The sequence below is a fragment of the Misgurnus anguillicaudatus genome, chromosome 11, assembly GCF_027580225.2.
Source record: "Misgurnus anguillicaudatus chromosome 11, ASM2758022v2, whole genome shotgun sequence".
NCBI lineage: Eukaryota > Metazoa > Chordata > Actinopteri > Cypriniformes > Cobitidae > Misgurnus > Misgurnus anguillicaudatus.
In genome coordinates, this window is record NC_073347.2 from 3,689,652 (window position 1) to 3,713,866 (window position 24,215).

At 37.1% G+C, this 24,215-nt stretch overlaps 3 long non-coding RNA genes across 8 annotated transcripts in view; all 3 read right to left on the minus strand.

The window, feature by feature from the left end:
- Nucleotides 1–14,070, minus strand: part of LOC129416420 (uncharacterized) — a 30,472-nt gene extending 16,402 nt beyond the window's left edge. For 2 of the 5 annotated variants that reach the window (XR_012371970.1, XR_012371969.1), the window contains exons 1-3: nucleotides 12,729–14,070; nucleotides 12,585–12,639; nucleotides 12,413–12,484 (exon numbers count right to left, since the gene is read on the minus strand). This is a non-coding gene — a long non-coding RNA (uncharacterized lncRNA). Of the gene's footprint in view, nucleotides 1–11,620; nucleotides 11,700–12,204; nucleotides 12,286–12,412; nucleotides 12,485–12,584; nucleotides 12,640–12,728 lie in introns of all 5 variants that reach the window. The other 3 variants (XR_012371973.1, XR_012371972.1, XR_012371971.1) reach the window with 3 other exon arrangements.
- On the minus strand, nucleotides 6,817–7,572 carry LOC141368849 (uncharacterized). Its single transcript, XR_012372274.1, has 3 exons — nucleotides 7,478–7,572; nucleotides 7,214–7,356; nucleotides 6,817–7,116 (listed from the first exon to the last, which is right to left on the minus strand). It is a non-coding gene; the product is annotated as an uncharacterized lncRNA (long non-coding RNA).
- Nucleotides 14,071–15,479: 1,409 nt separating the features above from the next.
- Nucleotides 15,480–18,197, minus strand: LOC141368850 (uncharacterized). 2 transcript variants are annotated; one of them, XR_012372275.1, is made up of 5 exons: nucleotides 18,088–18,197; nucleotides 17,464–17,511; nucleotides 16,751–16,818; nucleotides 16,327–16,443; nucleotides 15,480–15,621 (listed from the first exon to the last, which is right to left on the minus strand). It is a non-coding gene; the product is annotated as an uncharacterized lncRNA (long non-coding RNA). The 2 variants fall into 2 exon arrangements; XR_012372276.1 differs by lacking the exon at nucleotides 18,088–18,197 and adding an exon at nucleotides 17,758–17,980.
- Nucleotides 18,198–24,215: the final 6,018 nt, after the last annotated feature.

Below are 24,215 nucleotides of genomic sequence, written 5' to 3' on the forward strand. Positions count from 1 at the left end.
AGGCAAGAACTGACATCACAGTTTCGCAAGTGCATTAAAAATCTACTTAAATAAGTGACAATTGTATAAACCAGGGGTTCTCAAAGTTTACATTCAAAGGTCCAAATCTGAATTCTCATCATTTACATAGGTCTGGAAAAACTTTATGTAAATAATTTGTTTATATAACAAATCAACACAAATAGTTTGGGAAAAACATAAGTGTATTTTGCATTTAAACTAAAACATTTTTTTAAACATAAACACAAGAAATAATGCTTACTATGTTTCTCAATGAGGCTGTTTACACTTGGCATTAACATGTGTTTTCGTCGATCGGATCACAAGTGGACGACGTTAATGCCAGGTGTAAACGGTGTTCAAAACGTTTTGAGCTCGTCCACTTTCGACCACTTTCAACCACATCCAGAGGTGGTCGAAACCACTTTCGATCGGATCGCTTTGGAGCTGCGGAACGCACATGTGGTTGAATGCGTTCGAACAGCCACACGCGACCGCCTTCTCTCCGCCCATTTATCTAATCTGAGGTATTAAACACAAGTTTTACGTCTTTTTTGACTTCTGGCGTGAACATTCGGTGAACAGCGCTATTTTTAGCCTTTCATTGATAAAACTAAGTGGCTGATCTCCGTAGTTTCGTTTTGCAAGCGTGTGAAAGTTGCGCAATCCTATTTCATCAATTGCGCTGAAAATTCAAAGAAAGCTCTTACATACTCATGTACAAAACACTGTGCAGCATGTTTACTTGCTAAACAAGCAGTGCACTCCGACATTATATTAGTTTGCATTCATATAAACTCATAATTACTCCCGCTCGGGTTTGAATGACAGCAGAGAGACTCGCCCACCGTCTCACAGACCACCCCCTCATAGTATTCAGCACAGAAGCGGTCGAAAGTGGACAAAAGAGACGGATTTAAATACCAGGTGTAAACGTCATGTGTCTCTCTCGTCCACTTGTGATCCGATCGATGAAAACACATCTTAATACCAAGTGTAAACAGCCCCAATGTCTCAATGAATTATGGTGAAATGACGCTACATCCAAAAGACAGGGGGCGCTCTCGTGCAGAAACTTAATATGCGCTGCAGACACACGCAGCTCCAGGAAATGATATATTTATATTGCTGTTCTTCAAACCTTTTCAGGTATTTTCATGATAATAAAGAATATGTATAGTGATTATGTTTGACGAGTGTTGCTTTTTCAAATGCATGTTTTAAACGACTCAAACCAACAGTGATTTCAGATCGATGAGGACTTACTGATCAAAAGCCGTAGTACATGAAGTAGCTGTGCATAATATCTGGGTGTGATGGCTACAGTGTCACACAGGAAATTTTTAAATAACTCGTTTTATTTTTGGATCAGGAATACTCTTAAATCTAAAAAGAAAAAAGCGAAACGAATGGTTTACAAGTTTAATATGCATTTGTAAAGTAGCAAATGCACACATTTAGCAATCACATAGAAATTAATGCACTTGTAATATGAAGTGGACGCGGGTCCGGATGAAGTTCCCGGCAGGTCCGGACTTTGAGAACCCCTGGTATAAACACTTGCCTTGGGTTGGCGGACCAGCAGCGGTCCGCGGACCACACTTTGAGAATTACTGGTCTAGGTAATTTACGAAGGTTTAACCCTCAAAAGGTCCTTGGGGTCGTCTATATGACACCAAACGACATTTCATTAGTTAAAAAAAGGTTCCCTTCATCTCAGAGATATAAAACTTTGTGACTTTTCCTAAATAATATATCTTTACATACACAAAAATACTGGGCTTGATTCGGTTGTTCTAAAGGTATGTAAAAAAATTTTATTAATCTGTCCCTTGGGGGACATTACATATTTAGGGGGACATTTAGCAAACATTACAAGTAGGCCTAATACATTAATAAAATATATATTAATACTATATTCTACAACATAAAAGATGAGGCAAGCATGGTGTTTTAAGAGATTAGTTATATATAATAAATATATACTGTTGGCATACTCTGGCCTACACTATCTGTAGCAAATCAGTTGTTCCAAAAGATAGTTTACAAGAGAAACTACTAGACCAGACTATGTGCAAGGTGAGAGAACAGTTGACTAATTATTTTAATGTGTGAACAGACTAAAATGTTTACTCACAATTCATAATCAGTTGTCCATTCAGTCTATGAGCCAGTAGGCCTATTTTCTGAAAAATCTGCACCTCTTTGTGGCTTTAATTTCATAATGATCCTTACTCTAAGAAGTCAAGCATCAGAAATTAAGTGACAATCCAGGCACCACTAAACCACTGAGTCTGTTGTCATAAATATGTTGATGTTTTACTTTAAAAATAATATTTGTATATTTTGTGAATCAATCATGATGTGGGCTTAAACCGAGTTATATTTTATACTCATAAACCATTGAAATCGGTTGAGAAATGTAAACGTTATTCTGCTTTAATCCATAAATAAACAAGCTCGTCCATTCATCTTAGTGCACTTTTGCCCGGACCAATGTGGCGGCGCTTTTGACGTATCGCAGCAACGGAGCAAAAGCCCTTAATGTCCCATCTAGGTCTATTTTTTATATCTATAAAAAGCGATACACATACTGTAGAAAATACTATACAATATTTGTTAACCTGATTGAACTAATGATGAACACTTTCATATCTTTATTTATTTTAGTTAATATAACGTTAACATTTACTAAAGTATTTTAAAAAAAGACAGAATCATCCCACCACTGTTTTCGTAGGATAAGAAGTAGAGGGGTCTGAAGCTTTAGTGCCTGAGATTTAAACAAAACCCCGCCTCAGATCAAGTAGAGTAACTGCAGACTGGAGCAATGGGCGTTCCATAAGGTCAGAAAGAAATGGGGCGTGCCATGAAGAATGGGCGTGCCGTAAGGTCTTTTAAATTGGACGCGAAAAGCTTCCTGGCCATAAACTTAATTACTAATTACACAAATAATTATAAAAGACGAAATACATTTCTTATACTGTATAAATAGCAATAATGATGGAATACATTCAAAAGTAAGTTACCTTCGAAGCCTTCTGTATGACGCGGGTTGCATGACGTCATCGCCACCGCGACTTTTTTAGGATCAGTCATTAGGGCTGAATCCCAAACCACCTACTTCCATACTATATAGTATGTAAAAAGCGCTACTTTGCGTACTATATAGTATGGAAGTAGGCGGCTAGGTGTGTTCGCGGCTGATTGGCGATCGGCGGCTGATTGAAGCAGTGCATTCCGGTTAGTATTTTTGTCCGACTTCAGCTGGCGCCGCAGGCACGTGACTGTGTCATATGGTTTTTAAGTACCGCAAGAGCGTTTCGAGAGTAGCCGGCTGGCTCAGCCGGTGCAGCTTCTCCAGAGCGGCTGCACGGAGTTGTGATGACGTAACAGCTTTACGTGATTGGTCGCCTCACTGATGACAACGATCACGTGCGTTTCAAGTTTAATCCAACCTTTAGTTACACTAATAAACATTAAAAATTCATGTTTTAAAACAAAAAAAAACTCTTTAATATGCTTAAATATGTTATATTGTGTCGTGTAATAAAATAAAAATGAAAATAACAAACTCTATTGGTATTTTAATAATATAGGCTTGTTTCCCGTTATTTTCGGGTATACAGTATAAGCAGCAATTAAAATATTCGATATAAAATGTTTCTGGTTGCAATTTTTTATTAAAAGGTTTGTTTTTAATCAAATCCAGCATCTAATTCACTTCATTTGTGATTAAAAACAAGGAAACACGGCACACACGTCACTACGGCAAGCAGCAGGTGTCCGGCTTGACGGCTCCGTCTTCAGTTCCTCCCTCGACTGCAAGCGGCAAACCTCGCTGATCGGTCTGCGCAGCGCCGGATGATCTCAAACACACCTAGGAGTGTTCGACTTCATGCGGCGCTGAGCAGACCGATCGGCGGCTGACTTGAAGCAGTGCATTCCGGTTAGTATTTTTGTCCGACTTCAGCTGGCGCTGCAGGCACGTGTATGTGTCATATGAGCCATTTCTCAATATGCGTTCTTGTCTGTACTTGCGTTCTTGTGGACTTGTGAAACGTCATCAGTCGCGGACCAAGTACTGTTCCAATTCAAAGTTCACATCAAGCCCAAGTTCACATAAAATCCCTGGATGTGATTGGAGCATTTTGTTAACTTTTGTTTAATTCCCAGAGAACACTCTGATATCTATAGCTTGAATGCACTGTAAGTCACTTGTCTAACAAATACCAAAAATTAAATGTTAAACTATTGTATACTATTGTAACTATACACCAGTCAGCTCACAGTAATGTGAGATAAAATTTACTACACACTCTCACATTGGGGCTTGTGGATTACCAGGTAAAAATATATAGAAAATTTGAACAAAATTAGTATATATGGTTTATTTAGGGAACATGTATGGTTTAATTATAATATATTGTATTTAAGCATTGATGCTATTGGACAATTCTCTTTAAATTCAACATATATAATTATATATAACTATTATATTAAATGTTTGGAATTTAACTGTGTTCTGTTTGTTCAGAGATTGTATAGTTATCTTAAAAATACATAGAACACTTTATTTAACTCCTCTATCTCTCCATAGTTTTACTTAATGAGACTTGATAAACCTTGTCCCTCATGCTGGCCCTTACAATACCGGTAAGTAAACCAGTATCTAAGCTGCACTGTTATGTCCAGATTTATAGTGGTTCTCTCTCCTCGATCTATGGTTTTTCTATCGTCTAAGTAAGAAAAAGTACATAAGATTGGAAATTGATACGGCAATAGCTAGTGCTTCTGAGATGTTTTTTTTCTGGCAAATTAGCAAATGGTATGCAAACATACAATCAAACATAATACAGTGAAAGATAATCTTTAAAGTTTATTTGGGGCACAATGATCATGCATAATAACCTTAATCACAAAGAAAATAATATTAAGGTTTATATAAACGAACGAAATAATAAACTAATAAATAAATAAAACATTAACAAAAAATCTCAAAGAGGCACGCGTAAACAAAATTTCTAACATTTTTGGAAATAACGAATGGGCAATATTTCTCATGAAAAATTGGATAAGTGTCCATAAACAGCGCAGATCATAATGAGCGAGCTTGTTTTTTAAATAAAGTTTAAGGAAGATTGATGATGACGTTGATCCGCGACCAGTGCGCTGTAGTCCGTTTATAGCATACCGTTAGCATTTTATATCTGACGGCTTTATTAAGGCTTCAAAATGTATACATTTTCAATTAACTTATAAAGATTATCTTGATAGACAAAACGTGTAAGGTTCATAACTCTTTGTTGAACACAGATCTTATTTTTTGCGATTTTCCAAAAGTCTATGGGGAAAATGAATGGCTTTTCGATCGAGGGAACCCATGCGCCGCTAACTTCCGAGTTGGCCTACAAAGTGACGTCATGACTTCAGCACTCTATAGACCAGTTCAAAAGATGTAAACAACACTGGTCCAGAAGCACTTCCTGTTTCCGTTTTTTAACACTAGATAAACGTTGGGATAAAATAAACCAACAGAACATATAAACCTGAATTAACTGAAGTTAAACAAACATCTTAAAGATAATAATATATGTGAAATAAAAAAATAACTGTCACAAACTGTAACAGGAAGTGTTTCTGGACCAGTGTTGTTTACATAATTTGAACTGGGGCACGTTCAATCTCACACCGGTGCGCAACGTTTTGCTACGGTTTCCGGGTTGAACGACATGTTTCCTTTAAACGGTGTGCAACGGAATGCAACAGGTTTTAGAAGCGTTTTCTCTTGTTTGGTGGGTGTGTCAGAAATGTCAGCCCAATCAGCGGCAAGATGTATAAAACCACGCGGTAGTAAAGAGACAGCTCGCTCAATGGGTTCAAGTTGGAATGTTGTCTTTCATTCTGGACACCAAGGTCAGTGACTGTAACATCGAGGGTATTTTACAGTATTAAACACACATTTATAACGATTTCATCAGTCCTCAGAAACATTTAAAAAAGAACACAAATAATGGCCTCTCAGCTACCGTAGTTGCAACGCTTACGTTATCACAACAGGGCGTTCAACGCATCACCGTTTCTGTTTAATAAACGTTGTGCAACGTTTTGTCGGGGCTGAACGCAGCCCTGGTCTAGTCTATCGGCTCCGTGCACGCTGTGGCTACTCGATCCGTACAGCAACCCGATCGGTCCGCGCATGTGCAAAATGACGTCACTTCCTCTCTAAAGGACGGCGAAGCGATTTACGGCAGTTTCGGATATTAACGCTTTTCTTACCCTTGCGCTTTATTTGCAACTCTTACTATTTACAACGATGTCTGCCTTTCAACAATTGATAATATTTCTCATGTAATGTGTGTTTTGTGTGCAAGTTTGGTTACTCTGACTTGTTTTTGTGGTATTTTTGTCGTACGCAATCACATGTGCGACATAAAATAAAACCTATGAGAAAATGTTGTAAAATTAAACTATATAGTTTACATATGTAAGACATCATTTGGGAAATACAGATGTGTGTGTTTGTTTACATTTAATATTTCATTTTCTAAAGATATGTTCTGAAACTGTTCTTCTTATTGCAGCATATTTTTACAAGTGTCTGTATAAAAACACAGGACAAAACTGATTTATTCAACTGATTTATTCATTAATGAATTAGTTTCCTCCCTCCCTCTCTCCCTCAATCAATCAATCAATCACTCCCTCTCTCCCTCAATCACTCCCTCTCTTCCTCAATCACGCCCCCCCCTCAATCACTCCCTCTCTCCCTCCCTCAATCACGCACTCACTCCCTTCCTCAATCACTCCCTCTCTCCCTCAATCACTCCCTCTCTCCCTCACTCCAGGAACATTGCATTGACCTTCAAGCCTTTTTCATCAATGCAGTAGGACATAAATTTCTCCATGTCCTCTTGACATTTAAAAATAAACATAAAGGCATCCTTTGCGTTAAGGGAATTCATCACACATGACCCTTTTGATGGCATTTTGTTGGTCATCAATGGTCATTTGCAGAAAAGCAGGCTCTGTCACCTCCCCACAGAATAAGTCTCTGTGACTGTGTATCCAGTTCCATGCTGTATACAGGTCTCTCAGAATGGTTGGCTGCTGCACCTGGTGAAGACACAAGTTGTAAATCAAATATACAAAATTATAATGACACAATAGTGGCACGCATTTAACTGTTGGATATGACCACTAAAGTCTTTACCTTATTTATGTCCTGTTCAACCAACTCTTCTGCTGGGCAACAGTTTGGTGGTGGTGGATTTCGAAACTCTAAAGACAGGCTGAAGTGTTCCCTGAAGGAGTTGGGATGATTCTTCAGTCCAGTATGCAAACCTCTGTCCATGCCTTTGGAATATATGCAAACATAGATGCCATCTATTAATGTAATAGCTTTCTAGTTTAACTTTAACCACAGTGACTTGATACAGCCAAGACACTGAAATTATTATTAGAAAACCTATCATACCCTTCTAGGCAAAACTTTTCCATTAGCTGAATGCACCACCACTGGCGAATCAATGGCACCTCCTCCTAAAACGCACAAAAATAAAAATGCGCTCACTTGATTTTACTGTCTAACACCTTTGATGAATTAAACATGCATGTAAACACCACAAGAATTCCCACTGCAGTGTTGAGAAAAACACTGGAAAAAGAAAAGTGGGTAACACTTTATTTTACGACCCGCAAAGTACCGCGTAATTAAACCGAATTTACAGCGTACCTATATTTGTAACAACAGAGTACCTCTACAGTACGTACTTGTAGGTATAAGGGAACAATATTTTAAGTTTGGGGTAATAAGGGGGTAAGAATATATGGAAATTATTCTCTAAGTATTTCATAACTACAGGGTACCTATTGTAATATTACGTGGTATGTATGACTTACGTCTATGGTCTATGTGTAATATGTTTTTATTCATATATGCTACTTACCTGATGAACTGTATTGTAAAGCCTACAGTTGATGTCTAAGCCACGTCGGCAAATAAAATATAACACACAATAAAAATAATAGCAACTTGTACCTCTTTGATCTGTATATGTATACAGGCAGGGGCGGACTGGCCATCGGGAATTTCGGGAGCAATCCCGAACGGCCGGTCCATTTCAGGCCGAACCGGCCGGAGGTCAAAAAATTTTTTTTTACGTTGTTCTACTGTACCTGCCTGACCGGCCGCTCAGCTACAGCGGAACGCTGTCTTTGTTTTTTTTTTTTTTTTTTTTTTTTTTTTTTTTTTTTTTTATTAATTTACAAAGCAATTACAAACAAAATAGGTACAATATAATATCTTTCTATAAATCTAACATTTGTATCTTATCAAATACATACATAAAGGGTAGAAGAACATGGGGCATAGAAATAAGGCAAAAAAAATTAAAAAAAAAATAAATAAAAAAATAAAAAAAAAAAAAGGAACGCTGTCTTTGGCTGTTTCTCAATATGCGTTCTTCAGCGATCTTGTGTCCTCGTGTCCTCGCTCTACGTCATCATTAACGGTCGAAGTTCATTCCAATTCTCAAGAACGCAAGGACAGAGGACGCATGAAAATACCCGGATGTGTTCTTGATATCGAGGATGCATCGAGTGCAGACTTGCTGAAATCGCTTTACGCCCCAGAAGTCATTGCGGCAAAACTTCCGAGTTCGTTCTTCCAAGGTCGCCTGGCAAGACCGATCTCCACGAGGACGCAAGTTCGTTCTTTGCGTTCTTGGAATTGAGAAACAGCCTTTGTGTTTGTGTGTGTTGTGTTTCAGGCCGGGCCAAACCAATACTTCCAATCTTGAGGGGGGATAAGAGCGGCCCCTCCCAACTTAGACTGATCCTCGTTTTTCCTGACATCCGATTGGCTCAAAGGCGCCGATCAAAAGAGTTTACTTTTGGTCAAGTTTGGTTTTGTGTGTGAATTTTATATAGACAGATGGTAAAAATTGCGAAAACAAGTAAAGAAGAGAAAGGAATAGGTGGGGCCGAAAAGTTAAAATCTTGGCACAAGAGGCAGCTAAATGCGCCATCTTTTTCGCAGTCAAAAGGGTGCTTTGGCTGGAGATGCAGATGAGGAAGGACCAGCAGCATGGACAGGGCAGGTGCACGATTAGTTATGCATTTATTATACACTAAAATCATTTATATTTGCATTTAAATATAGGCATATATAAGGGATAGAGCGAGGCGGTTGTTATAGCGAATACAAGCCCGACAGGCTTATCAGGACCCCACGCAAAGCGAGCTTGAATCAGCCTGACTGGGTTGTAAGTTATTTTCTATAAGAACCGCCTCGCTCTACATTATCCCGCTTATTACATTGCTACCTACCAAATAAATCAATTATTTGAAACAAAATATGTATTTTTAAGACAACCCAACAAACATTTGGACGTGTGATGACCGTTGAAAAGACGTCCGTTCGTCACGTCCCGTCCGCGTTGAAAAATATATCCAAAATGAAAGTTGAGCCGACGTCTTTGACGTCATCTGGCCGTGAATTACACGTCTTTTCTGCACGTCCGTGGACGTCTAAATGCGCCGTATTTTGGATGTTTAAATGTGTTCCTGCATAGTTTAAATAAATGTTTTAAGCCCTCATATAGCAAACATGTGGACGTTTTATGACCGTTGAAAAGACGACCTTTCGTCACGTCCCATCGCGGTTGAAAAATACCCTAAATTAAAGTTGAGCGGACGTCTTTGACGTCATTTGGCCGTGAATTACACGTCTTTTCTGCCCGTCCCTGGACGTCTAAATGTGCCGTCTTCTGGATGTTTAAATGTGTTGCTGCATAGTTTAAATGTATGCATATAAAATGAATATACACCCATTGTGTAACATCGTGAAAGGCAATCAATTGTATTGAGGTTTAACACATATTCACAAAGGTTCAAAATCAGTTCAAAATTGGTCCAGTCAGACCTGAACGTCCATAAACCGTTTTAACCACGTGTACTTCACAAACACATTAAAGAATACATTATTTGTGGCCATAACAAAAAAAGAAGCATGTTCTGATTTAGCACTTTTTATTTTTTTTAACCATTTAACTATAATAACAACTTCAAAACACTTTCTATAAAGGGATAGTTCACCCAAAAATTAATATTTAGTCATTTATTCCCTCTCATGTTTCAAACCTGTATACCCTTCTATGTTCTGCTGAACACAAAGACATGTGAAAGAATGTTTTTAACAAAGCAGATCCCACAACCCATTACTACAATTGTAAAAAAAATATTGACAGTTAATTGGTTGTGAAGTTACAAACATTCTTCAATCTTTGTGTTCAGCAGAAAATGTAGGGGTGTACAGGTTTGAAACATGTGGATAAGAAAATTATAACAATTTTCCTTTTTTGGTGAACTCTCTCTTTAACACATTACAGCTGTTTGGCTTTTTTTGTATCCACCACCCCCAGCTCTTCCTGGAGCGTGCTTGAGGTGGTCTGCCATAGCTGCATCTATTTCCGAGTCTGTGGCATTTGGGCTCCACCTCTTCACAGCATCTGAAGGAAGAGAAGAATATGTTTCTTTTTAAAATAAATACAATTAAAATTTTGAGGTAAATGACATGCACTTACTTTCAAAATCTTTATGGTCTACAGCTAAAATGATATATTAATATTATATATATTATTGTACAAAATATGCTCTGCTTTAAATAAGTGTTAGATCAGTTGTGGGGGATACAGCATTTGTCCCCTCCCTCTACAAAACCACTGTGGTGCCCTTGAGAAAGACCCTTAACTAGGTGTGTCAAAAAATGAACAGGATATTTCTGATAAAGACAGGTGAGCTGTGATGTCCCCTGAATAGATCAAGCATAACAATAAAATTACAATCAATATACAAGAACAAGTTTTTGTAGATCAACATTCCCCAAATTACCTTGAATAACATAATACAAAGGTGTGCCTTTAAAAGACTTCTTTTCCAGATGTCCACCACCCCTCATATTGAACTTTGCCATAAGACAATTTGACATCATTCTGTGAAAGAAATGTAAGATTACTTCACCTTAGACAAATAACCTAAAAGGTCAATAAATCACAATTAACAGTAATTAGCAATTGCATACAATGTTCAAACATACACTATGTGTTAACACTTCACAACTTCACTTGTTTCATCTACCATGTAACAAGTGCTATGAACTATATCCTCATCCCTAACTTTGGGTGACAAGTAATGGCTTACACTGAAATTATGTTTTGATTTCTTGTTTTTAGTATGGCTGACTGTTTAAGTCATTACGAACATTAAAACTTCTCAACAAGTGATGTGTGACGGATTAAATCCTGAATTGAAGTAATATAAATAGCTGGGTTAATTATGGTGGTAATCAATATATATTCCTTAAATATTATGCAGGATTACACAAATCAAGAGAAATACATACCTGTTAATAACGTTGTTCACGCAGTCTCTGACAGAATATCCACCAACTCAGACAGTTGCTGGACCTAAATGTGAAAACAATTGAAATAATGTTATAGAAAGATAGATGGAAATATATATACATATTCTTTATGTCACAACTTACGCAGATCACCTTGTTATCAACATATTTGATGTATTCATAATGCACAATACACAGTCATATAGCATTTCTTACATGTTGCATTTGAAGCTGAGGCCATAGGTGAAGAATCAGGTAGTCTCCATCCGGTAATTTTTTCGTTGTGTTATCTCACCTGTACAAATAGAGTTAATTATATGGTAGTGTAAAATATTAACAGTAAATCACTTCACAGTGTAATACTGCATTAGTTATGAAATCAGCTGGCTGTACTTTTAGGTCTTTGTGGTTGAGCAATGACAGATATTATAAGCTCTGTATTTGTAACTATTAACTCAGATTCAGAGAAATGTAAATATGTTTATACTCTTAGCTTTGTTGTCACTAATGTAAAATCTTGCATGACACCTTGCATGTAATTTCATTAAGTACAATAAACATACACATGCACAATGTATTTTAAAAAATACATAGTAGTGTAAAATATTAAAATAAATCACTTTTTATATCAAAGTTTTTGGATATTATGTTGACATTCAGGCAAAACCCTAACTCATGGAATACATTTTTACCTAAAAATGAGAATGACATTATAAAGGCAAAAGTGTATGCACTTAGGAGCCAAGCAATGTGTTTGTATAGTGTGGGAATGCACCAAAAAAAGCATCAGTAGCACGTACGTCTCATAGTGTCACAGCTTATTCTAGGGTATAGATCAATCACACCATTGTGATACCAATGTTTACTGTCATGAAGTGTGCCTGTGTAAACAAAATACACCAAAACAATTTATATACATTTTTGAGTTTCATATCAAAATATATAAAAGTCATTTTTGAAAGAATCATGTTTTTTCGTAGTATTAAGCAAAAGCAGTCAAAAACTTACAACTTAATGTAGGGTAGACAAAGTCAGGGGTCGGGCACGCCTCATCTAAGTGTGGTGGACACAAAACTTGATCTTTAGCACAAACAAGGACATATGAAACATTAGAACATTAACAAATGTGTAGACTGTTTAAGTCATATCTACAAAAATTCATATCTACAGTTTTCCATACCTTTTTTTATTGTTTGTAGAATGCACATCTTTATTTGGTTTGTGTTGACCTTCAACTGTAAATAAAACGAAATTGTAATTATTGATATTAACTCCACAATAACAACTCCAATTTGTTAATGTATTTTCAAACTGAGACATTTACCTGACTTGGGTTTTGGGTGGTTATATTTTGGAGGGTCTGTGTAGGACACAGTGCCTTTAACAGCTTGTTTATTTTTTATTTGGATGAGGTTCTGCTTTTCCTTTGTACAAAACAAAAGCAAAGGAAGTTAATCAAACAAACACTTCTGCTAAACTTTTAATGCAAAACAGTATTTAATATTTTGCATGTGCAATGTTTAGGCAATCAAATCATTGTAATTCCATTAATGCCAAATAACTTTTATTTTTCAGATAATTTACTTTCTGAAAGAGACTTTCAAGAGGCTACATTAATAAGTTACTTTGACTGTATCCTTAAACATACTTTATACCATGTATAAGCTCAAAGTACGTTAGCTTTTAGCCTTCTAGCTAATTATTGCAATACTCAGTGTGGACAATTCTGGCAACGTTTATTTCGGAGCCTTCGTGTCAAACAAGTAAAACTTAAGCACGTTAATCAAATAATACACAATGTACTTACCCAACAGTAGATTTTGAATGATATATAGACAAAACTCCCTCGTAATCGCTCCTCGTGTTTGAATGTGAACTTCCGGAAGAACGCGTGACGTCACCCCTATCTCGCGAGATAATCTGTCCTATCGCGGGATTTTGTAATATCCCCAGATTTATCACTATATTTCTTAAATTAATAGCACAGTTTTTGAAATTACATCCAACTCAAACCTAAATGGTGACCGGATATGTATCTGTTTTACATTTATATGCATACATTCAATAATAAAACAGGTTGGAATAATGACTAAAATGCAGTGTGGCTTTGCAATCACACTGGGCACTTTGTGATTATAATTTATTTAAACAAGATAAAGTTAATATATTTACTTTGTATACAAATCGTGTATTTCATAAAGATTATCCTTTTTTTTTCCTACTAGTCTAGTCTAGACGTGTAAAAGACGTCAGTGGACGTCTATTCACAACCTCTTAAAAACCTACTTTTTGCACTTAAATTAATTATTGCAGTATTAACCAAGGTGTAAGCACAGCATTTGCATATTTCACAATGACTTTATAGAAGGTTTATGATTTTTTATAGAGGGTCATGATGGACTATAAATGCACGTGTAAAAGACGTCACCTAGTGACGTCCTCTTACAACCGATTCACAACAGGGTATAAATATTGAAGCACGCGTAGTAAAAGTCAAAGTAACAATTATACATGCAACCTCATAGAACTATAGACATGTACAAATGTATCTGAATGCATTTTTATGAAATGTTCTGTGTTACATATTTTCACCGATTTGTGCCGTCATACCGCGACTATTTTTGGCCAGGGACACGACGTTGCGGTCGGACCAATGTTTGCTGGGAACTAGCGCAGCGCTGAAAAGGGGCTTAGCTACATAATGTCTATAGACCCTTTTACAGCCCACTTGATCAAATAGCCTGCGCGTGCATTTTGGCAACAGAAGTGGTGTTGTTCTAACGTGTTAGCAACTCAGAAAAAGTTTATCAAAACGGTTTCCCAGCATCAAAATGTCTGGTTATTGCGTTTGGTTGCACTAATAATATACTATATACGTATATATCTATTTGGTCACTTTATATTTGGCCATCTGCTAACGTCTTCTATCCACTTCACTATAGTACATGGATCTGGTAGCTGTGTTGAAAAAGTTGATAAAGTCAACTTTTTAAAATAACTTTCTCTGTCTGTGTTGCTTCACTGCTGATTCTTGCCATACTTCCATTGCCAACATGCACATGTATACGTTACCACGTCATCATTGTGTACAAACAGTAAAATGGTCTAAGGAATCCCTGTATGTCTGTATCTTAGCTGTTAAGGTCAGTGATGGAGAGGGACAGGTTGATGATGATCCCTGCAATCATATTGATGAGGAGGAGGAGGAGGAGAAAGGAAAGCAGAGCAAGAGGAGGAGGAGAATGGAACCAATACAAAAACAATGATAGGTACAGGGGCATTGTGCAGGGCTTGGTAGGCAATCATATTACCCTGCTGGAAAAAACAGCATAGACCAGCATAATTCCCATGCTGGTTTGATGCTGTTTTTTCAGCAGGGTAGGTAAACAATCAATCAAAGCTTTATTAAAGGTGCAGTGTGTAATTTTTAAAAGGATCTCTTGACTAAATTGGAAAATAATATACAAAACTATATAATCAGGGGGTTTATGAAGACCTTTTCATAATGACCCATTATGTTTTTATTACCTTAGAATGTGACGTTTTTATCTACAAACACAGAGGGTCCCCTTACGTGGAAGTCGCCATTTTGTGCCACCATGTTTCTACAGAAGCCCTTAATGGACAACTTTTTTTGCTAAGTTGTCTCTGTCAATGACATGTTTGTCTGGTGGCGGCTACTGTAGCTTCTCTATGCACTGTAAAAAATTTCACCGTAATTTTACGGTAAAGTACTGGCAGCTGGGGTTCCAGCAGTGCACCGTAATTTTACGGTGTCATTGTCGTATTCTAAATTACGGCTGTTCTGTAAATTAATAGTAAAATACCGCAAGCATGTTTTAGCTGTGTACCGTAATCCTACGATTTCATTACCGTATTCTAAATTACGGTTGTTCTTTAAATTTACGGTAAAATACTGGCAGCAGGGTTTCCAGCTGCATACTGTAATCCTACTGTTTAATTACCGTATTCTAAATTGCTGCTTTGTAATTAAATAATAGAATGGCAAAGATAAGATGAGGAACCATAAAATTACCAAATAGTTTGTGTAAAAATAACCCAGTCTATAGACATATTTAAACAAATTCAAGTTTATTATTATTTTTACATATCAATTTTGAGGTCATTGAAAAAGCTTTTGTAAAAACTTGGAAAAAAATGGGCCAGGAACATTCCACAAAGAGTGACTAGCTCTTAACAGGAACAGGTCAGGTAGTCTGAAAGATAAACATAAAAAAACTTTGTAAGCAGTGTGTTAAAAGTAAATTTAATACTACACGTGGCAGTAATAGTGTGTTGAGGGTTCCCCCAAAAAGGAAAATTCTCTCATCATTTACTCACGCTCATGTTGTTACAAACCTGATTAAATATTTTTGTTGTGAGGAATACAAAGGAAGATATTTTGAGAAATGTTTGTAGACAAACCATTCATGAGCCCCATTCACTTCCATAGTACTTTTGTTTCCTACTATGGAAGTGAGTGGGGCTCATGAACGGTTTGTTTACAAACATTACTCAAAATATATTCCTTCGTGAGTACAAAAGTGAGTACACTCTAAGTGATTCTGATAATGACACCATCTTGGACTCAAGAGTAGCTGCACAACATACCCATGTCAATGAGTGCTCACTAAGTTAAAACTCGTGTGAATCATGTGTGTCCAAGATTGTGCCGTTACCGGAACCTAGTTATTACAATTTATAAAGTTTGAAATATTTTTCTTACACAATCACAACCATTACCCGCAGAAGACCTTTATTAACCTATTGGAGCCGTATGTGAAGCATGAATGCACTTTTTTGGGGTTAAAAGTCAGAAAATGTTCCCTGATCACCGGACATTTTCTTAAATAACTCTAGCATCGGCTCGAAGTTAAAGCTATAGTTCATCTTATAATGATTTTTTATGTTTATCAGCTTACCCCCAGGCCATCCAAGATGTAGGTGACTTTGTTTCTCCAGTGGAACACAAATGTAGATTTTTGTGTCCAACCGTTTCAGTCTGTCAGTTGTATAATGCAAGTTGATGGTAACACAATCTGATAGAAATAAAAAACATGAACAAACAAATCCAAATTAAACCATGTGGCTCATGACAACACTTTAATATACTAAGACATGAAACTATCCCCATAGCAATACGCGCATTCACATTACCTTCTTATTCATGTAATGTTTAATAGCGGGTTGCCACCTACTATATCGGGTGCACAGCATGAGGGCACATATAGACTATATGGGGCTCCTGATACAGTAGGTGGTGGTATGCACCTATGAAGTTGTTTTGCAACCTGCTATTAAACATTGCAGTGAGCAAACACATTTCTCATGATGATGACCACTCACCTGCAGAGTTTTTTGTGGATCTAGTCTCGAATAAGCCATGTGACATGGAACCGGCATTTGCAGACATACTGTTAGGAAAGGTAAAAACTGAAGTTAATATCAAGTTAAACACCTAGGTCCATATTTATCAAGCTTCTCAAAATGCCATTTTAGTAGAGTACTGAGAATATATGAAATGCACTCCTACTTTCAAACTTAAAGAGATAGTTTACCCAAAAATAAACATTTTGTTATCATTTACACGGCCTCAAAGCCTGTTTGAGTTTCTTCATTTTGTTGAACATAAAAAAGATATTTTGATAAATGATGGTAAGCACACAGAGTAGACTATACCTATTGACTTCCATAGTATTTATTCCTACCATAGAAGTTAATGGGTACAATCTACTGTGCGTTTCATCATTTATCAAATCATCTTCTTTTGTGTTCAACACAGTAAAGAAACTCATACAGGTTTTGAACAACATGAGTCTGAGTAAATGATAACATAATGTTTATTTTTGGGTGAACTATCCCTTTAAGTTTGAAAGTGATTTGATTTGTGTGAATGAGCTGTGTTCTGACTTCACTCAAACTGTACATCAAGTCAAAGTGAGGTCTGACTATTTCATTTATCCATTGCATCATAAAGACCAACATGCTATTTAACTTTTGAGCACTTGACTTGTGTTTGATTCTGGTGGCTGTGCAAATATGAACAAAGTAATACTTACTCTTGTCTTTAGTCAATATAAAACATCAAGACACACCAAGAAAGGGATCTGAAAGAAGTAACCATAAATATACAACAGTTATTAATTCAGAATGGCCTTTAGCTCGTTTAAGTTTACTGTAAAACTTTAACGTTGTTTTTCATAAGAGGGAGCTGTTGAACAAATCCCATATTGCAATACTTGTAGTTAACCTGCGTTTTAATTAACTAAACAATGTCAAATACATTTAACAACAAGCACAACACATTTCTATAAAAGATATAAAGACTAATAAGTTAAAAGATCTCCACTAACGTTAGCTCACGAGCTCAGTCAATCTATGCGGGAGCTAAACCAAGCCCACATTGCAATTCTTGGAGAAAACTTGCGTTATAATTAACTAAACTATGTTAAATACTTTTAAGAACATGCATAACACATTTTTATAAACGATAAAGACAAATAAAAGATCTCCATTAGCTCACAGCTGCGCCGAGCTCAGCTCACCCCACTCGGCGCTCGAGCAAAACGAACCAACGGTCAACGGTTTATCATATATTAGTTTAATCGAAATATACAGACAACTGAATAAACATCACTGTGAACTAATTTCAATAAAGTAACCACAAATGTTAAGAAACTTACCTCATAATACCACAGAAACACTCGGTCTGAGGAGAATAGCGGTTAATCCAGATCGCGCGTCTCCCGTTTGAATAATCACGTGATCACAAAGCATTCGAGGGACGGACACGCGCCTTACGCGCCTCCGCCCAAAATAACATAATAAAAGTAAATAAAGATATAAAAGATGAAAGTAAAGTGCTTCTTCCAGTGCTGCGTCCGGGACCGAAATTGCCTGTTTAGAGCCCATTTAACATAGAATATTTATTTAATAAAAACAGAAATATTAATCGACTTTAACTAAAGGTTTAATTATCATGCAGTGTCCTCAATATTATTTCTGCGTATACGTTCATGCAGATTTTGCCCGGATTATTGAATGAACAGACCCTTTTATGGACATTATATATGGTTATATTAAAATAGTTGCAGTCCAAAACAGACGTTTACTGTAGTAAAACCATGTTAAGGGTCCTCGGTTAAAGGTGATGTAGGAACACATCTAAGATTTTAACTGTTCTTTGCTAGATGTTAACTTTGAATTTGAACAGTACTTGGCCATCTACTGATGACGTTTCAAAAGTATTCAGTCTTTATAATACAAGTCCAGACAGAAAATGCATATTAATAAGTGGCCAACACATACCACTCAGTAATTTCAGTGCAGTTCCTCCCCCCACGCCCACTGCTCATGCAACCATTTACGGCAAGACACTGTAATTTTATAAAACAGTTCAGTACCGTAAAATTAGGCCGTACATTTACGGTAATTTTTTACAGTGTGTGTTTCAAAAGCAAGGGGTGAGCAGTGGACTGAGCTGTTGGTTGGAATTCGCTACCTCACCACTAAATGTCGCTAAAATGTACACACTGCACCTTTAAGGACACACACAAATAAAAAATACAGCACAATATTACATATTTACATATAGGATAAAATGCAATAGTTTCACATACTAGGTAATAACCTGACTGAAGCACAGATTGAATTAAATTGAATTAATTATTATTCTTAGTCATATTTATTACTGATGTTCTTCTCATGCATATGTAGCTGTACAATCAGTAAGCAGAGCAGGATCCAGCAGAGGCAAGGTCCAGCACAGGGGAAGCTAAGCCAGAGAGAGTTGTAAGTGAGTACACACACAATCTCTATTTATGGGACTTTATTGTATTTTTTGAGTATCTGAGTGGGTATGTGTGAGTATTTGTAACAATTGTATCACTCCGACTGACTGTACACATGACATGCTGGTAGTTAGCAGTATACTGTGACTTATGTGTTCGAGATTAGGTTTTGCTGACCTGGTTGTGTTTAGTTCAGTGGTGACTTGCTTATACAACCTGAGGAGGCAGGTGTTATCCTAAAGTTTCTTTAAGGTCTTCAGCATAATCTGATTCTCTTTATACCATAAAAACACTATTAGAATTAAATGTGCAAAAAATCCTGCTCGTGCACCATGGGCACTCGCGTAAAAGGCCTCTCCATCTTAAAGTCCCGGGCTGAATTTCAGTCCCAGTACGTCCCTGCACCTCAGGATCGCGTTCCAGCAAACCTCCTGCAGACGGCCGCGCGCTCTACACCTGCGCAGTAGCCTACGCATGTAGTCGTCTTTTTCTTTAGCGGGAGCTGATATCTGCTGTTGTTTCATTCTGGTTTGCCATTGCATAAATTATATTTGGCTAAAATACTTGTGTTTACACATGTTGCAAAGTTTTATTCTACCAATGATAACACCTATTAAAAATAAACAAATAGCGTGCTGCTTTGTGGTCGTGTCATTTGAAATAAAAGTAATTGCAAAGCACCACTTCAAATATGTCCGCAAATGTAAGAGTTTCCTGGTAAATAGGGAATAAGTTGCTATTTTTATTGTACTTACCTTAAAAAAAAAGATAACAACATTAAATCAGTTGAACTTTTGTTATTAAAAGCAAGTAATATTGGCTACTAAAATAAAAGTGATGTGCTGTTATATTTATTTGCCGATGTGGCTCCTAGACATTGACTGTATACAACATTCAGTAGTCAATATGAAAAATTCACAATAAATTAAATAAAGAAATAAAACATAATTTCCCCATAAACTTGACTAGTCATACATACCACGTAATATTACAATAGGTACCCTGTAGTTATAAAATACTTAGAGTATAAATCATTTATAATTCTTCATATTCTTACCCCCTTATTACCCCAAACTTAAAATAATATTCCCATATACCTACAAGTACGTACTGTAGAGGTACCCTGTTGTTACAAATAGGTACGCTGTAAATTCGGTTTAATTACCCGGTACTTTGCGGGTCGTAAAATAAAGTGTTACCGAAAAGTGCATTCACAGTTGGTTTTAAACTGTTTAAACATGCATGAATATATACCAGGGGTCTTCAACCCTGCTCCTGGTGAGCTACGGTCCAGGAGATTTTAGCTCCAACCTCAATGAAGCACTACTGAAGCAGCTTGTAAAGGTGTTCAGTGTTGTTTGATAATTACAGACAGCAGGCATGGATTAACGCACGGGCCTACTACTTGCCCAGGGCACTGGGCCAGCAGGGGGCCCTGTCAAATTTACTGTGTCTATTCTTTTCAAGTAAATATTTTAATTTTACTTTCAGTAAAATTTTGTTAAATATTGAGGAATAATGTGAATTTTAAGTATTAACTAGTAAATAAATCAAATAAATAATTTTAATGTATTGCTGCGCTGTTGAAAGGGACATCTAGAGGCGAAAAGCATTGTGTAATATAAAAGTCACACGTAGAAGACGGTTGCTCAAAAACCAAAACAAAAATGAGTTTAAAACCACAACCAAGTGGGTCAATGAAAAGAAAGCACAAAAGGACAGCTTTTCCTCACCCTGTCAGTCAGCAACTGTAAAGGAGAACGTTCATTTTCTCTACTGGCAAGAGTAAAAAACGAACTAAGAAGCAAAATGTGTCAAGGACGTCTTTAATGGCCATTAAATGTGATCTTGTTAGGGAACTGGATTTTGATGATGTGGTGGAAGCGTTTTCTCTGAGGAAATCGAGAAAGATACCCCTCAGCTAAGGTAAATTTACACCAACTTTTTTTTTAAAACAACTTTTTTGTTCTAAGCTAGGGGCTGGACACACCAAAGCTTTTACGCCTGCGGCCGGCGCATGTTTTCAATTGATTCCAATGGAAACTCTGCGTTTTTCAAATAAGCAAAAAAAGCTCCGCTCGTCTTTTAAGAGATATAAATAAACCAATTTGTGGTGTGAAAGTACAGAATATTGTGTGCATTCTTTCCCCGTGTATTAGTGCCATTGTTAATCCTGTATGATGGGGCATACAGGCAGAGGCGAACCAACACTTAAACCCTGTGCATACATGTGCAACGCTGTTGCCCAAAAAATTGGTAAAGGGGGCCTTTGAGACATCTGTGCCCAGGGCACATCATTGCCATAATCCGTCCCTGACAGACAGGTGTGTTGGAGCTGGGTTGGAACTGAAGTCTGCAGGAGGGTAGCTTACCAGGAGCATGGTCGGAGACACCTACTATATACTTAAAGGGGTCATATTATGAGATATTTTTAAGATGCAAAATAAATCTTTGGTGTCCCCAGAGTGTTTATGTGAAGTTTTAGCTCAAAATACCATATAGATCATTTATTATAGCATGTTAAAATTGCTAATTTGTTGGCCTTAGCAAAAGTGTGCCGTTTTTGGGTGTGTCGTTTAAAATGCAAATGAGCGGATGAAATGCAAACACTGATCACAATGATGGTGGTTTGTTGTAATTGAAACTCAATTGTGCTGTCAAGTCCTTCTTTTCTCCCTCTTTCTCTCTGCACCAAGTTGCAGTGCTGTGGTTGGATAGTGAAGATAAAAGGGGTGGTATTATTGTAATTCACCTTGTTACCTACCTCACAAAACAGGCGAAATCTGAACGACCTAATTTTTCACATGCTTGCAGAAAATGGCTTACTCAAATTAAGTTACTGGGTTGATGTTTATCACATTTCCTAGGTTGATAGAAGCACCGGGGAACCAATTATAGCACTTAAACATGGAAAATGTTAGATTTTCACGCTATGACCCCTTTAAAAAAGCTTTATACAACTTCATTATTCAAAACCAACCAAGGTCTTTTCCTGTTTTCTCTGTCCAGGAGCCTGGGTCAATAAAGTCTGCAATGTTTCTGGCATTCAAAAGAGAACACAAAATAAATAGATGTAATGTCTGATAAAATGACCAGTTCTGTAGCCCGAGAAGAAATGTCCGAACTGGAAGCCTATAAAAGAATAAAGAAAAGATTAAACAGATTAGTAACTGATATCTGACTAAAAAAAATAAACTACATTATGGTCAATTATTTATTAATACTCTGCTAGAAAAACAATAAAAACATCACATAAATTCTTCAGATTTTATAAACTGATTGAATAAATTATAATTATAAATATAATGGTTATAATGGAAATTTTATTATTTGTAATGGAAACTATTAGGGTCTCTTTAGGTATACTGGTATGTAATGGAATGGTTGGGTGAGATGTTTTCTGGCAGATGGGAATCAATATAACCCCAATTGAATCCTACAGAAATAATGCCCAAAACACACCACAAAAAATGAATGTTATACTTGTTTTATTTGGTAAAGGCTAAAGGTTCCTAATGGTTTTTAATGGAAACCATTACAATCTCGAAAGCTCCTATTGTTTTTTTTCAGCAGGATACTCAAATATGGGTACTGAACAATTGGTGAACGTGGCTTAATATTTTCAAAATAATTTTGTAAATTAAACACATGACCCATGCTGTACACTTGAGTTAGTTTACTTTATTCATTATAAAATCTATCGGTAATTTACTTTTAAATTATTATTCCTTACCTTTGATGGCAAAATTTCCAGACGCACGTTTCACCTTCCGCAACTCTGAAGGACAGTCAGGAATTTCTCTCATTAAAAGAAATGTTTGAAGTCGTACATAAAATTGAAAGGAATCCATGTCGCTATTCGTCTCTCTCCACCACGTTTCTAATCCAGCACATGCGCAGAACAAAACTGATCCCAGGCGAGCAAACTGTCGTAAAACGTCAGCGATAACAGGAAGTGGCGTCATTTCACACATGCGCGGACCGATCGGGTTGCTGTCAGATCGAGTAGCCACACACGTAATTAAGGCCCTGTCCCAAATGGCGCACTTCATGTGGACTTTCGGTCTCGTGGCCTTAAATTGAGCGTTCTCGCTTAGTCTACGAGTCCGTAGGGTGTCCCATCTGTCATTTTTACGCTTTGAAGTGTGCTCATCAGCGCCTCCTTTGCCCCCTTGATGCAGTCTTCAGTGAAGCCCGCACTGCAGCAGGCTTCGCGCACTTTACCAACCCAGAAGTCCTTGCAAAAGAGCAATCAGACCAATCAGACGACGGAAGGGAGGAGCTTACACTGACGGGCAACTTCTCCACCTATTTCTAGAGATGGGGAAATGAAGCTTCGAATGAAGCACCAATACTTCTCTTACTGTTTCGAACCATGATTCGAAGCCTCAACGAGGGTGTCGAAAACAGCGCCATCTTTTGGTTAATAAAACATATAGCAGTCGCTTCTGGAAAAAGCTCTGTCAATGAAGCAACAAGCTGATGAAATTCAGATGAATATTAATATTATGTGTACAAATAAAGCTTAGACAACATCTGTGAATGGTCAATATAATAAATGCATTTACTGATTAAAGTGTGGCAATAATCCAGCAGGAGTTAATATTCATATGATTCAATACTGTATTGTACAGAATAATGTTCACAGGCATATAATAACAGACGTGCACAAAATTATAAGTAAATGGGACCAAAATGTGAATAAGGCAAATAACTCATAAAAAAACCTCTAGGGTTCGAACCTTCTGACACGCGAAGCGCGCACGTGACTAAGCAGAAAGTTTGTCATTGGTTACGTGATTTCAACGTTAACAACACAAGCTTCGAATCAAAGCTTCATCTGGCACGCTCACTTTTGCTCGACACAAGGGGTGCGTTCCACTCCAGTTTTAGACACACACTCGCAAACTTCCCTAAGCACTTCCCTTCGGGGGAATACCTGTCGCCATTTTGAAGTGCGTTCCACTTTGTCAAGTGGACAAGGGAAGTTTGTATGGACAGACCCTCGCTCCCTCGATTTT